At 38.1% G+C, this 12,108-nt stretch overlaps 1 long non-coding RNA gene across 2 annotated transcripts; it reads right to left on the reverse strand.

Annotated features, from left to right (window-relative positions):
* Window positions 1–289: 289 nt before the first annotated feature.
* Window positions 290–11,661, reverse strand: LOC105854390. Of its 2 annotated transcripts, XR_001146074.1 has the most exons (8): window positions 11,540–11,661; window positions 10,745–10,886; window positions 10,304–10,371; window positions 9,449–9,568; window positions 7,572–7,620; window positions 4,655–4,835; window positions 3,861–3,974; window positions 290–3,028 (listed from the first exon to the last, which is right to left on the reverse strand). It is a non-coding gene; the product is annotated as an uncharacterized LOC105854390 (long non-coding RNA). The 2 variants fall into 2 exon arrangements; XR_001146073.1 differs by lacking the exon at window positions 10,304–10,371.
* Window positions 11,662–12,108: the final 447 nt, after the last annotated feature.

The following is a 12,108-nucleotide window of genomic DNA, read 5'->3' on the forward strand; positions in this document are numbered from 1 at the left end:
AAAAAATCTCAAAATTGGGCCCTCCCTGGTGGCACAGCAGGTTAAAGCACAGCACTGAGAAGTTAAAGCCACTGAAGCATCAGTTTGATGCCTGCCCTGGAGGTGACCCACATGGCTCAGCAGACTCTCCTCACCCACCCGCTGCTCCCCTCAGCAGTGTACTTAGTCAGTCGGCCTGTTCTGCTCCCCTTTCTGTCTCTGGTGAATCCTCTCACCACTCCTGCACCTCTGGCCTGTACCCTAGTGCTGTATGCATAAATAAATAATCTTTTAAAAAAATCTCAAAATTATTTTAACATGACCAGGAAACTCATATCAAAACATGATAAAAATAGAAAAAAAATTACAAATTAAGCTCATTTAGTACTAAGCTTGAAAAAAATTCCAAATCAAATGAGATACTCATATTTCTATAGTAGATATAAAACACTTTAAGCAGGTGGAGCTTGTTCATTCAAGAAAAAAAAAGAAAACCTCAATAATAGAAAATAGATTATTTCACAATGATAAAGGTATAATTAAGAAATACAATTATTTATGCAAAAATAATTGATTATCTCTACCACCTAACTTTGATGAAAATTCCTTAGAAAAATATAAAATTTAGGAGATTTTCCTAACATGATGCATAAAAATCTGTCCAATTTAAAATTAGCACCTTATATTGATGCTTGAGACCACCCACATCAAAATAACTTACTAGAACTGAGACTTGGAAACTACCCTGCAGAGTCCAATCTAAGAAGATAAAACTATTGCACAACTTGCTCATCTACACAAATAGCTCTCATATGATTGATAACATCTTACATAGGCGAAACAGCTTATTATCAGGCAATTTTCTGGACTCAAGTCAAGACCCTCACCTAACTCTCTCACCTACTGCTAAACCTACCAGTCCTGAACCAAAAGTCCTTTTCACCTGTCTTTGAAACACTACTTAGTTTTGCCAAAGTGATGTTTTCCCTTGCTCTTAAAGGTATAAAGAACTCAGTTTCCTTGATCATATCTCCTTCTGGGAGTCTTTTTGGATACCAGATTAGCCAAACCAAAGAAACATTGTCTTAAAACCCAAATCAAGGGAAGCGATATTTCCACAATCACATAAGTGTTCCACAAGTACCAGTCAGTAACCTTCTCAACATAACTAAAATCCAGATCATTAAAAAGGGAGCATACAAGCTATCAATATTTGCAAAGAATTTAGTACATATTTGAAACAATCTGAAAAGTCATGACAAAGAGTAAAGTGATCACTTATCCCCCAAAATAAAACTGACTTTCAGAAACAGTAAATTATCATGAAAATAAGCTGACAGAAAATATACCCATTGCATAGTGAAAATATCAGCCATTAGTAAGTTATTGAATAAAAGAAAGACATACCTTGTCCTTGGATAGGAAGAGTTACATTATTAAGAACCAATTTTCCCCCATATTAATTTATTAAAGTTGAGGAAATTGCAGTCTAAACTGTAATTTCTTCCAATGAGAAGACACATGAGACAGGAGGCAGAAGAAGAGACACACAGATCCACAGAACAAAAATGGAGCCAGTCACAGATGAGAATACAGCATATGTGCAAGATGGCATTACAGATAAATGCGCAATTATTGGCAAATAATCGCAAATAATGGCAAATAACTTGGCAATTTTAAGATTTCAAATAAAAAAAATTTCTCATGATTTTACGAATTTGAATTAAAAACCACAAAATAATTAGAAGTTAACATAGGTGAAGAGTTTTATGGAATCAGTATAAATATCTTTTCAAAATGACATGAAACTCAGAAGCCATAGAAGCAGACATGGTTATACTTGGACATATAACAATCATACACATTCTTGTAATAAAAACAAAGTTTAGAGTGTGTAAAAATATCTGTAATGCTTGACAATCCAAAGCTCATTCCCCCAATAACAAATGAGTTCAGGAAAAGACTAAATCCTCCCCCACCCCCAAAATTGGACATAAAGAAGAAATTAAAAAAATACAGATGACTAATAAACATGGAGAAAATGATTAAACTAAAAAACAAAAGAAATACAGTTTAAGACAATAGTTTGGGCTATAACATTTGCAAAGATTTTAAGTTTTTATAAAATCCATTATTTGTAAAGTTGTGGGAGATGGCAATCTCATTCATTGCCATTTGCGGGTAAAGTTGTTACCACATTTTAAAGGAAATCTTGTAATAATTTTCAAAATTTGAAAAATGTTTATCTCCTTAATCCCAGTACTTCAACTGCTAAGAAATTTATTATGATATAGTAGACAATTGCAAAATTATTGCTATATAGGGAGGCTCATTGCACAGAAATTTGGTGCTAACATAAATATCTTTGAATGAGAAATGCTTAAGACCTGAATTTCATTATATCTACAAAACAATCATGCAGTCATTCAACAAATGACAAAGGTGTGTACTATTGAAATAGAAAAGGGCATTGAAAAACTGTTAAATAAAAGGCAATTTGCAGAAGAATGTGTAGAGAACCCCCCAAAATTAACTGCACGTGCGTTTGTGTGCATCTATCCACTTACAAAATGCACACAATTCCCTAAATAGAGGAAAACTCTGGGGGACAGAATTGAGAAAGAAGAGGGCACTTAATTTATGTTAGATATTTTTATATGCTTTGAATTTTGGGGAAAAAAACATGCAAGTTCTTTTAAATATATCTTATGTTTTAAATTTACCACATGGCATGAAAATTATAAATGTATATTTATGGGAGCACTGAGCAATTCCATCATTTTGAGTTTCTTGTGCAATAAATTTCCTCTACTGAGGCTCCTGGGATTGAATCAAGTGGCAGAAGGGAAACAGTCACCATGCCCAAATTAAAGTCTCAGCGATGACATCCCAACATGAGCATTTCTCAGTTACGCATTTCTTATCTGCAGGAGGTGTCCACTGCAACGCAGGAAGGGGAGGGTCTCCGTGCATAAGGATGACTGTATCATTGTTTTGGTGAAGTTGGTGGCAGAAGTAACAAATCCACCGCACTGTTAAGAGTCATCACCTGCAAGAACACAGTGGGGGAAAGTGACAAAGGTGAATACATTTCCTGTGTAGCCTGTCAGAGGGCTATGAAAACTTTGAGCACTCTTCTGTAACATGTGCTAAAACAAAGTTACCCAGAGGACACAAGTCACAACTTTGAAAGCTGGCTCTATACTTTCGCGTTTGCTGGGCTAAACAGCTGGGCATCTCCAACTAGCTGCTATTCATTTTTTTTAAGATTTATTTATTTATTCATACAAAGTTGGGGTACAGGCCAGAGGCACAGGGATTTACCAGAGACAAAATGGGGAACAGAACAGGCACACGGACGAAGAACACTGCTGAGTGGAGCAGCAGGAAGTTCAGAGGAGGTCTACTGTGCCATGTGGATCACTTCTGGGGCAGGGATCGAACTTGCACTGAGGCGGCAGCAGATAGATGGCAGTGCTGCATCCTAACCTGTTGCACCACCATGGAGGGCCCATAGCTGCTATTTTTAACCTGACTTTGTCCCTGTGTTTGGTTCTTTAAAGTTCTAGTTCATTCGATCATTGAGAATCTACTGTATCTCATGTACATAACGATTTGCCAGTAGCACAATGATCTCATCAAGGACCTCAGCTTGGTAATTAAAGAAAAAACCTTCACATTAACAGCAAATACACTGTGATATAAAAAACTAAGGAAAAGCTATACTGTTTAACTTACTATGTAATCTGAGTTTTGGGGTCAATTTAGAATATAACCAAATGCCACCAATCTGCAGAAAACATCTTATTTTATTAACATCTTATTTTCTAGCTAGCCATGGTTTCTCCAATAAAGCAAGACTATCTCAATAAAAAACTTACCTTCAGAGGATGGCCCTTTGCCAATAAGTAGGTGAACAGGCTCGTTGTCTGGAGATTCTTGTTTCAGAGAGTAATTGGTATCATTCACTCCCAAAACAGTGCCTGAGAAATCATCTGAGGAAGAGAAAATACAATGAGAAATACCACTGCCAGCGAAAAAGATAACTCAGCAGGGAGCTGGAAAGTCACCCTGGCATTCGAACACAGATTCCATTTGGAAGTGGTACCTTGCTCTGTTACACAGTTCCAAAGCTCTACTAGGTGCTCTGTAACGACTTACATTTCAGTGTCGGCACATTACATCAGAGCCCTTTGCTCTTGGACTTTTTCAAAACCTATGGGCTTTAAATAATGTCTCTTATTTAAATAATGTCTCTTAAAGTCTGTTTAGTTGGCTAGGTTATTTGTGGAATTGTCTAAAACAATCTATTGACATACCCATTCTCAAGAAAGTTTATTGAGAACCTGCTTTATACCAGATAATCCATCAGGTGCTCATGTCACCAAAAACAAACTCAAAATGTCAAGCCATAAGAAATGAAAAGCCTCTTTGATGAATCTATGAAACAAATAAAGCGCTGAAGAGTAAGTCAGCAAATGGCCTTATTGAGAGTTTCAGGCTACCCGAGATTGTTGAGGAAAGATCGCCCATTTGAAAAGGCCTATGGGACCACTACTGTAACTCCCAATCACCATGCTCCTCTCATATGATGCCTGGGTAGGTTTCAGCTGCTAATTAGCTGCAACAAATACTTTCAAGCTGAAGGAAAGCAGAGATTGATCAATTCCTGTACCTCCTGGGCCCTGTTCTGACAAATCTGCATTTCCCCATTCCTTTAGTCATCCAAAGGGCGTCCAAAGGCCAGACGCAGGAACAGAGAGCCAAAGCTTGTCAGCACAAGCTTTGGAGCTGACATTTAAGAAGGAAGACAGAGGTGCAGACACATTCCGTTCCCTTCTAGGTTCTGGCATCACCTGAAAGGAAGGAAAAAAAAATCTTTTAAGAAAAAAAAATATGCAGAAATATCAGCAGCTATATGTAGATAAAAACTAAATATAGACAATACACATACCCATGTAATCTCTTTAGCAATCAAACATTTAAATAGTATTCTAAGTATTTCTCCAAACAGTAATTTAGTGAAAGAGCACATTTATGTGCAATAAGTCAGAAGAACCATATTTTAACTAAAAGATATCCATAAATACAATACTTCCATTTATGACTTTGAAGAATCCATTTACAATGACCATTTTTCAATTTTGATATAACCACAGAGGAATTAAGACAAAAAAATAAGAACATATTTGCAATCCATGTTCAGAGTATTCTCAGAGAACGATGTTAACAAATGGCTTACAGGTAATTTATTGATCTTATCTTTGCTGATTATCCAATGCACAAATGAAAAACTATATCTTAAAGAGATGTTTAAAACTCTCTAAAATCATCTGCAGAACCCATAATGCTTTAATCAAATGCATTTTACAGGTTTTCTTCTATTATCATGTCAAATATTAAAATATCTTAAAAGATTGATATAAAGGTGTTAAATTTGAACTTTTACATTAAAGAAGTTAATAAAATATAGAGCTGTTAAAATATGCACTTTTCGGCCCTCCCTGGTGGCGCAGCGGGTTAAAGCACAGGACTCAGAAACCAAAAAGCTACTACAGCATGAGTTCAATCCCTGCCTGCCCTGGAGGTGACCACATGGCATGGCAGACCTCCCCTGACCCGCCCGCCGCTCCCCTCAGCAGTGTACTTCGTTGATCTGCCTGTTCTGCTCCCCACTGTCTCTGGTGAAGCCTCTCACCACCCCTGCACCTCTGACCTATACCCCACTTCTGTATGCATAAATAAATAAATCTTTAAAAAAGAATATGCACTTTTCCTCTGAATATAAACATACCAATACAAGGTCATTGTCTTTATTTCATTTTCTTACTCCCTGACAAGTCAATAAATATAGAAATATGAAATATAATGTGGTAGTTTACAATACAATTTTCAAACAATTTCTCCCAAACTTTTGTAACTAAGATATCAACATGATATTTACAATATATTACATCACTAGTCATATATTGGCATCCATGTAATATCTCTAGATAAATCAAACAGAACTTTGATTGCTGCTGATCAAAGGTCTGCTGAACATGATATATCTATATCTATACATCATGATATATATATCACTTCCTGATTCCCAATACAATAAATGTAGACCTGAAAATTGTACTAGAGAATATATATATGTGGACATTGAATTTTGGTGATTTATATTTCTAACATTGCTACATGATCAATGCAAAGGTTTGTCAATTTATTAATCTTTGGTCACCCTTTTATTCTATTTCTTGTGATATATTGGGTTTTACTGTCCAATTTAGTATTTTTTTAAATTTAAGTTAGTTACTTGATATCTTTCCTCCAATCTGTGATAGTCACTTAAAGCCACAACTATCTCTCTAAGCATGTCTTTATTTAATTCAATTCTGAATGTTTTCCAATTTCTATTATGATTTTTTTGTCTAATACACGAGTTGTGTAAAGAATGTGAACTTATAATGTTTAGAAATTTCTCAGATTTACTTATTTTATTTCTAATTAAAATGTCCTGTGGTCATAGGATATAGTCTATAATTATTTCAGTCTTTTAGAATTTTAACCTTTCTTTAAATACACAAAAAACCATTGATGAAATATAGTCCCAGAAAATTCCAAGAACTGGAAATTTAATTTTTTTATGTTTTAAAGTTACAATTTTAAAGATATACTTTAGTTGATCAAATATCTAGAAAATTACTACTTGAGCACACATCCATATGTCTACATTGTATAGATAGGAGAGCTAATTGCATGCCTACTCTAATTTATATTCTTTTAGCATGATTCTGGTTATTCAAACCAGAGAAAGCATACATTTTTAAAATAATGCAGGAAAGTTACAAAATTTTAAAATCTAAGTCTTAGATATCACAACAGATGATTATTATATAACATTGGCTATGACACAGTATATGAATTAGAGTCAAGAGATTATTATGCTAAAGATATTGTAATATTATTTGTATTATCCAATTTCAACTCAAATTTTTTTTTAAAGATTTATTTATTCGTACAGAACTGGGGTACAGGCCAGAGATGCGGAGGGTGAGAGGACTCACCAGAGACAGAGTAAGGTACAGAACAGTCAGATCTATGAAGAGTACACTGCTGAGGGGAGCAGCGGGCGGGCCAGGAGAGGTCTGCCGCGCCATGTGGTCACCTCCAGGCAGGTGGGGATCGAACTCATGTGGAAGTGGCTTTTGATTCTTAGTGCTGCGCTTTAACCCGCTGCGCCACCAGGGAGGGCCTCAATCAAATTTTTAATAAATAAAAATAAATTTAGGCCCTCCCTGGTAGCGCAGTGGGTTAAAGTACAGCACTGAGAATCTAAAGCCGCTTCCACATGAGTTCGATCCCCGCCTGCCCCGGAGGTGACCACATGGTGTGGCAGACCTCTCCTGACCCGCCCGCTGCTCCCCTCAGCAGTGTACTTCGTCGATCTGCCTGTTCTATTTCCCGCTTTGTCTCTGGTGAAGCCTCTCACCGCCCCTGAGCCTCTGGCCTGCACCCCAGTTCTGTATGCACAAATAAATAAATCTTAAAAATAAATAAATAAATACATTTACTAGAAATCAAAATCATCAGAAACTGGATGTTACCTCATAAATGTATTCCTTCATTCATTCCCAGATAAGGCAGCTGGAACAACTGAAAAAGTCAGAACTTCATTGGTATAGTGGTAAGACCCCTCAGAATTCTAATATCACACACAACCTACAAAGTATATGGAAATTGCAAAACAAGATATTCCTAATCAAATATTTAGTTACAATAATTTATAATAGATAATCATAGGACCATTTTAGATAGGAAAAATTATGCTCACAATTTTGATCACATGAATTGACAAAATGACTTTTCTAACATTTCTTTTAAGTTTTGCCAAAATGATTGCTACAAAGAAATTTATTATAACTAGAGTGTCTCTTTAAAGACATTAGAAACCCACTATCAAGATAATACAAAGGGGTCTAAGTGAAAACCACAATTTGAAATATATTCATCTCACATCTACAAAAGTTGAATGCAGCATGTAGTTGAAGCCAGCAATGTACATAAAATCACTTGTCCAGTTAATAACCAAATAAAAAACAACACTGTTGTGATTACAGTGGCTAGGTGAGCAAGCAAAAGTAAATGGATAGGAAAAGATGTACACAGAGCACATCAACTTATATATACTTGGTTTTAGTTAATTAGAAAACGAGACATTCGTAATATCTTTGGAAGTTGACCATTAAATCACACCAAAGACACAGATGGTCACTCATAAGATTGGACAGTAAATCAGGCCAGTGTGTGAATGGCTAAAGTGGTGACACATTTTCATGGGTGTAATTGCTCAGACGATGTTTTCAAAGGGTCAATTTAGTATCGATATGCAGATGCTGACAGTCCAGCCCACAGAGAGTTGTCATGTCACCCTGTGTTTGTGCTTTATGGACTTTTCCACAGTTCATTTCCTCCAGCGACTGCCAGTATGTTTGTTTCCCAATATCAAAGTCCCATTTTAGGGTATTATTTGATAATCAAATGAAATTAATCTCCCTTCATATAATTGCCTTTTGTGGTGGTTTGGTGAGTCAGTAATCACAGAAGTGATTCTGTCATTCATACTTACAATATATTTAATTCCTTGCAACCCAGTCATAATTATTTTAATGTTCATTATATTATTATATATTTTCTCATAAATTATTTACAGAGAGAAAAATGAACATTTTATCACATACAGGTACTATGTATTTTTTCTACTTTAGATTACTTGTTCTCTTTAAGATTAGACTAAATCTATTGTGTAAATAAATTTAATGAATATCTTGGCACAGTCTTATACGAAGATCCTCACAATAAGGACATTTCTTCTAAGTGACCCAGGAAATAAGGAACATGTTTTAGTATTATGAGGATAACACATGCTAACAACTCCTATCCCACCTTCACTCGCACCTACTCACACACTGTATGCATGGCTGGCTTGTTCAGACACTGTTCCTTCAGCCAATGAATCTCCTATGAAAGGGAGACGAAGTCTCCACTTTAATCACTCCTCTCCAAAGAGAAGGGGGAACTCCTAAACTTTTGTACACTAGTTGTACCACAAAAGAAAACAGGTAAGACATATCCCAAACTGTCAGAGTCAAGTGGTGGACATGAAGGAAATGTAGACAGTGGTAAGGAATGGCTATTCATTTCATTCAAATTTATAAAAAAAATGCATAAAAGTAGAATCAGCAACCCAAACATATTTCCAAACACGAGACATTAAACGTCACAGCTATCACAATACAGAAAGTGAACTCACAGAACTCAGCACCCAAGAGTACCAAGACCTGAGCGACTAATAAAGAAAGGAGTAAAGGATTTCCAAGCTTAGATCTCTGTATTATGAGAGGAATATAGAAGATAAAGGTTCTCACATAACCAAGAAGGGTCTAGGAGAAAATGTAAGGACATGCAAAGATGTGGTACTTACCAGCATGACGTGTCCTAAGAGAAGCAGTGCCTGAGACAAAAAATCTTGGCACCTACACGTTGCTGGCATCACAGGATGTGCAGATGTCACACAGCCAATACAGGATCACTGTCAACTCATCTAGAAAAGTAAAGAAGCAAATACATAAAGGAGTTGCACAAATACAAAAAAGACCCAAAGTGAAAAATTCCACCACATACATCCAACTTCACAAAAATGTAACTTGCTCTGCTTTGTAGGTAATTAAAACCAAAAATATAAAAGACTACACTAAAAAACATGTGGTCGAGGCATTAGGAAACCTGACATATGAGGAGACTCTTCATAAAGTGTCTGTTAGCTAGGAAAACAGGTAAACTGTGAGATGTGACACATTTGTGCTCAAGGACCCGTGTATACCAGCCTACGGGTGTATGAAGACAAGATGACAAAACCTGTTACATTAATTTCAGAGTATGGAGTCTTCATCAAAATACTAGTGAAAAAGTTACTTCCAAAAGAGACTATAAACACAGAGATTAGAGACTACACATATTCCGGTAGCTCCATTGTCTCACAAAATCAAAATGTGACTCCATCAATTATCCAAGTTAAAGTCCAGTGTTGTGGGCCATGGAGATCATGGAAGCTATGTAGACATTGCCCATCAATTCTTACACATGGATCCCAGCCAAGTCTTGGGGTCCAGAAACCTGCCATGTTGCAAAGACCCTTTCCTGTGACCAGGCCAAGACAAAAGCCACATGGCCGAGCCAAGGGCCAGGGTACCTGCGACCAGTGGGTCACCACGAGCTATCACTTGACCAAAAAGCTGCAGCTCAGTCCTCAGCACACTTTTATGGTAAAAGCACTGACCTTAGGGCTGTAGCCATTGAGGTGCTGGCTTCTTGGCTGGTGGCTGCATGTTCATGGTCAAGGGGAAGCTGTTGATCATGCCAACATCCCAGGATGGACAATTAGCTAGAAATCAATCCACTGAGAACAAGGATAATAGATATGCTTCGTTTTGCTCAGCTTTTACAACAAATGCATACTAGAGGAGTCATAATGGATCTGAGCATTTTTGGGGGGATTGCAGACTAAGAAATCCAGGCAGGCTCAGCAGACAAGCCAAGGACCCCAAAAGTCTACAGTAAGCCACAGGATAAGGAGCCCATCACCTGAGCCAGAGTCAAGACAATTCACAGTAAAAATCAACAACTTCATGGCATTGGGGAAGAGGGAGATGAGCTGCTTGAAAGCCAGATGTATGAGCTGACAGGCCAAATACAACACATTTGGGGGATGGGAGCTTACAGCACGGTGTACCAGGAACACCAGGAGCACTGCACACTGCTGATTCAAGCAGAGCAGATTCACAGGCACCTTCAGTCATCCACGGGAGCACAGTCTTCCACCCTCTGCACAGTGGGCCATTAACTCTCCCTAACAATGGCATCTGAGAGGTATTGAGAGATCACACACAAGCTTCAGAAAGAGATTCAGGATTTATGGACCATAAGCTGTGCAAAAGCTTGTCAAAGGTACTTGACATCTTTACCATCACTCAAATCCATCCCTACAATTATAGTAAAGGTGAGACTTACTATGTGCAAGGGTCAGGAATATGGAGCCCCAACAATTAAATTTTCAGTCAGCAAAGGACCAATAATGCATTTAAGTGGTGGCCACAACCTCCCATGAGAAAGTGCTACTATACAGAGCATCCTTTCAAATGCAGGACTTGGGCTGCAAGATGAAGTATGTGGTTGATGGGAAGCTTTCCCTCTCGCTACTACACCAAATCAAACACTGATCCAATGAGAATGACAGTAGGGGTTCTCACTCATTTTGTTCAGCTTTTCCAAGGAATGCATTTGAGGGGTGTCATCGTCTATCTGAGCACATTTGAGGTCACTTTTAGAATTCGAGTTAGGTACACCAGTAGACCATGACAGCACCCTAAAGCCTTCATCAGCTGCCTAGGCAGGGAAAGTAAATGAATTCCGGGAGAAAATCTCCAAGTAACACTGGGGAATGATTAGACAAGCCTTCTCCAAGGCAGTTCTGGGAACCCACTCGGACACTGCACCCAGGAGGACCGTAGCTTACCACATGTTGGCAGGGATGAATGCACACCCAGCAACACGCAGTGAGGATTCAGCAGCCTCTCCAGGCTTCAGTAACACTATGCTTTTCCTCCCTCTGTGCTCGGACAGCCATCCTCCACCATCTGCACCTGAGAAGTGATGAGAGATCAGAAAGATATCAGAAAGATAACCAGGACCATAATGGGCACCAAAGGTCACCCTGGGGCCAAATGCCCTATCCTATCCCTCAACGCTGTCCCTGAGAGATGATAGAAGTGGTGTGGGATAGTGCCTCCCAAGGCCAGGACTGTGGAGACTAAATACCGGGCCACCACAGAGCAGCCACTCAACCAAAGAAGCGCTGCTACACAGGCATATGCAGGGGCAGGAATATGGAGACCAAACGTTACACCCTCAGTCAGCAAAGGATTTATGGCTGCACTCTCAAAGTTGCTGCAGGAGCAAATCTTTCCCTATAATCTATGTCCTAGGTCAAATACTGTGCTGGACCTCAGATCCGATGAGAACGACGGTAGGGGTTCTCACTCATTTTGTTCAGCTTTTCCAAGGAATGCATTTGAGGGGTGTCAT

This window comes from Condylura cristata, unplaced genomic scaffold (assembly GCF_000260355.1).
Source record: "Condylura cristata isolate star-nosed mole 26May11 unplaced genomic scaffold, ConCri1.0 scaffold00035, whole genome shotgun sequence".
Taxonomy (NCBI): domain Eukaryota; kingdom Metazoa; phylum Chordata; class Mammalia; order Eulipotyphla; family Talpidae; genus Condylura; species Condylura cristata.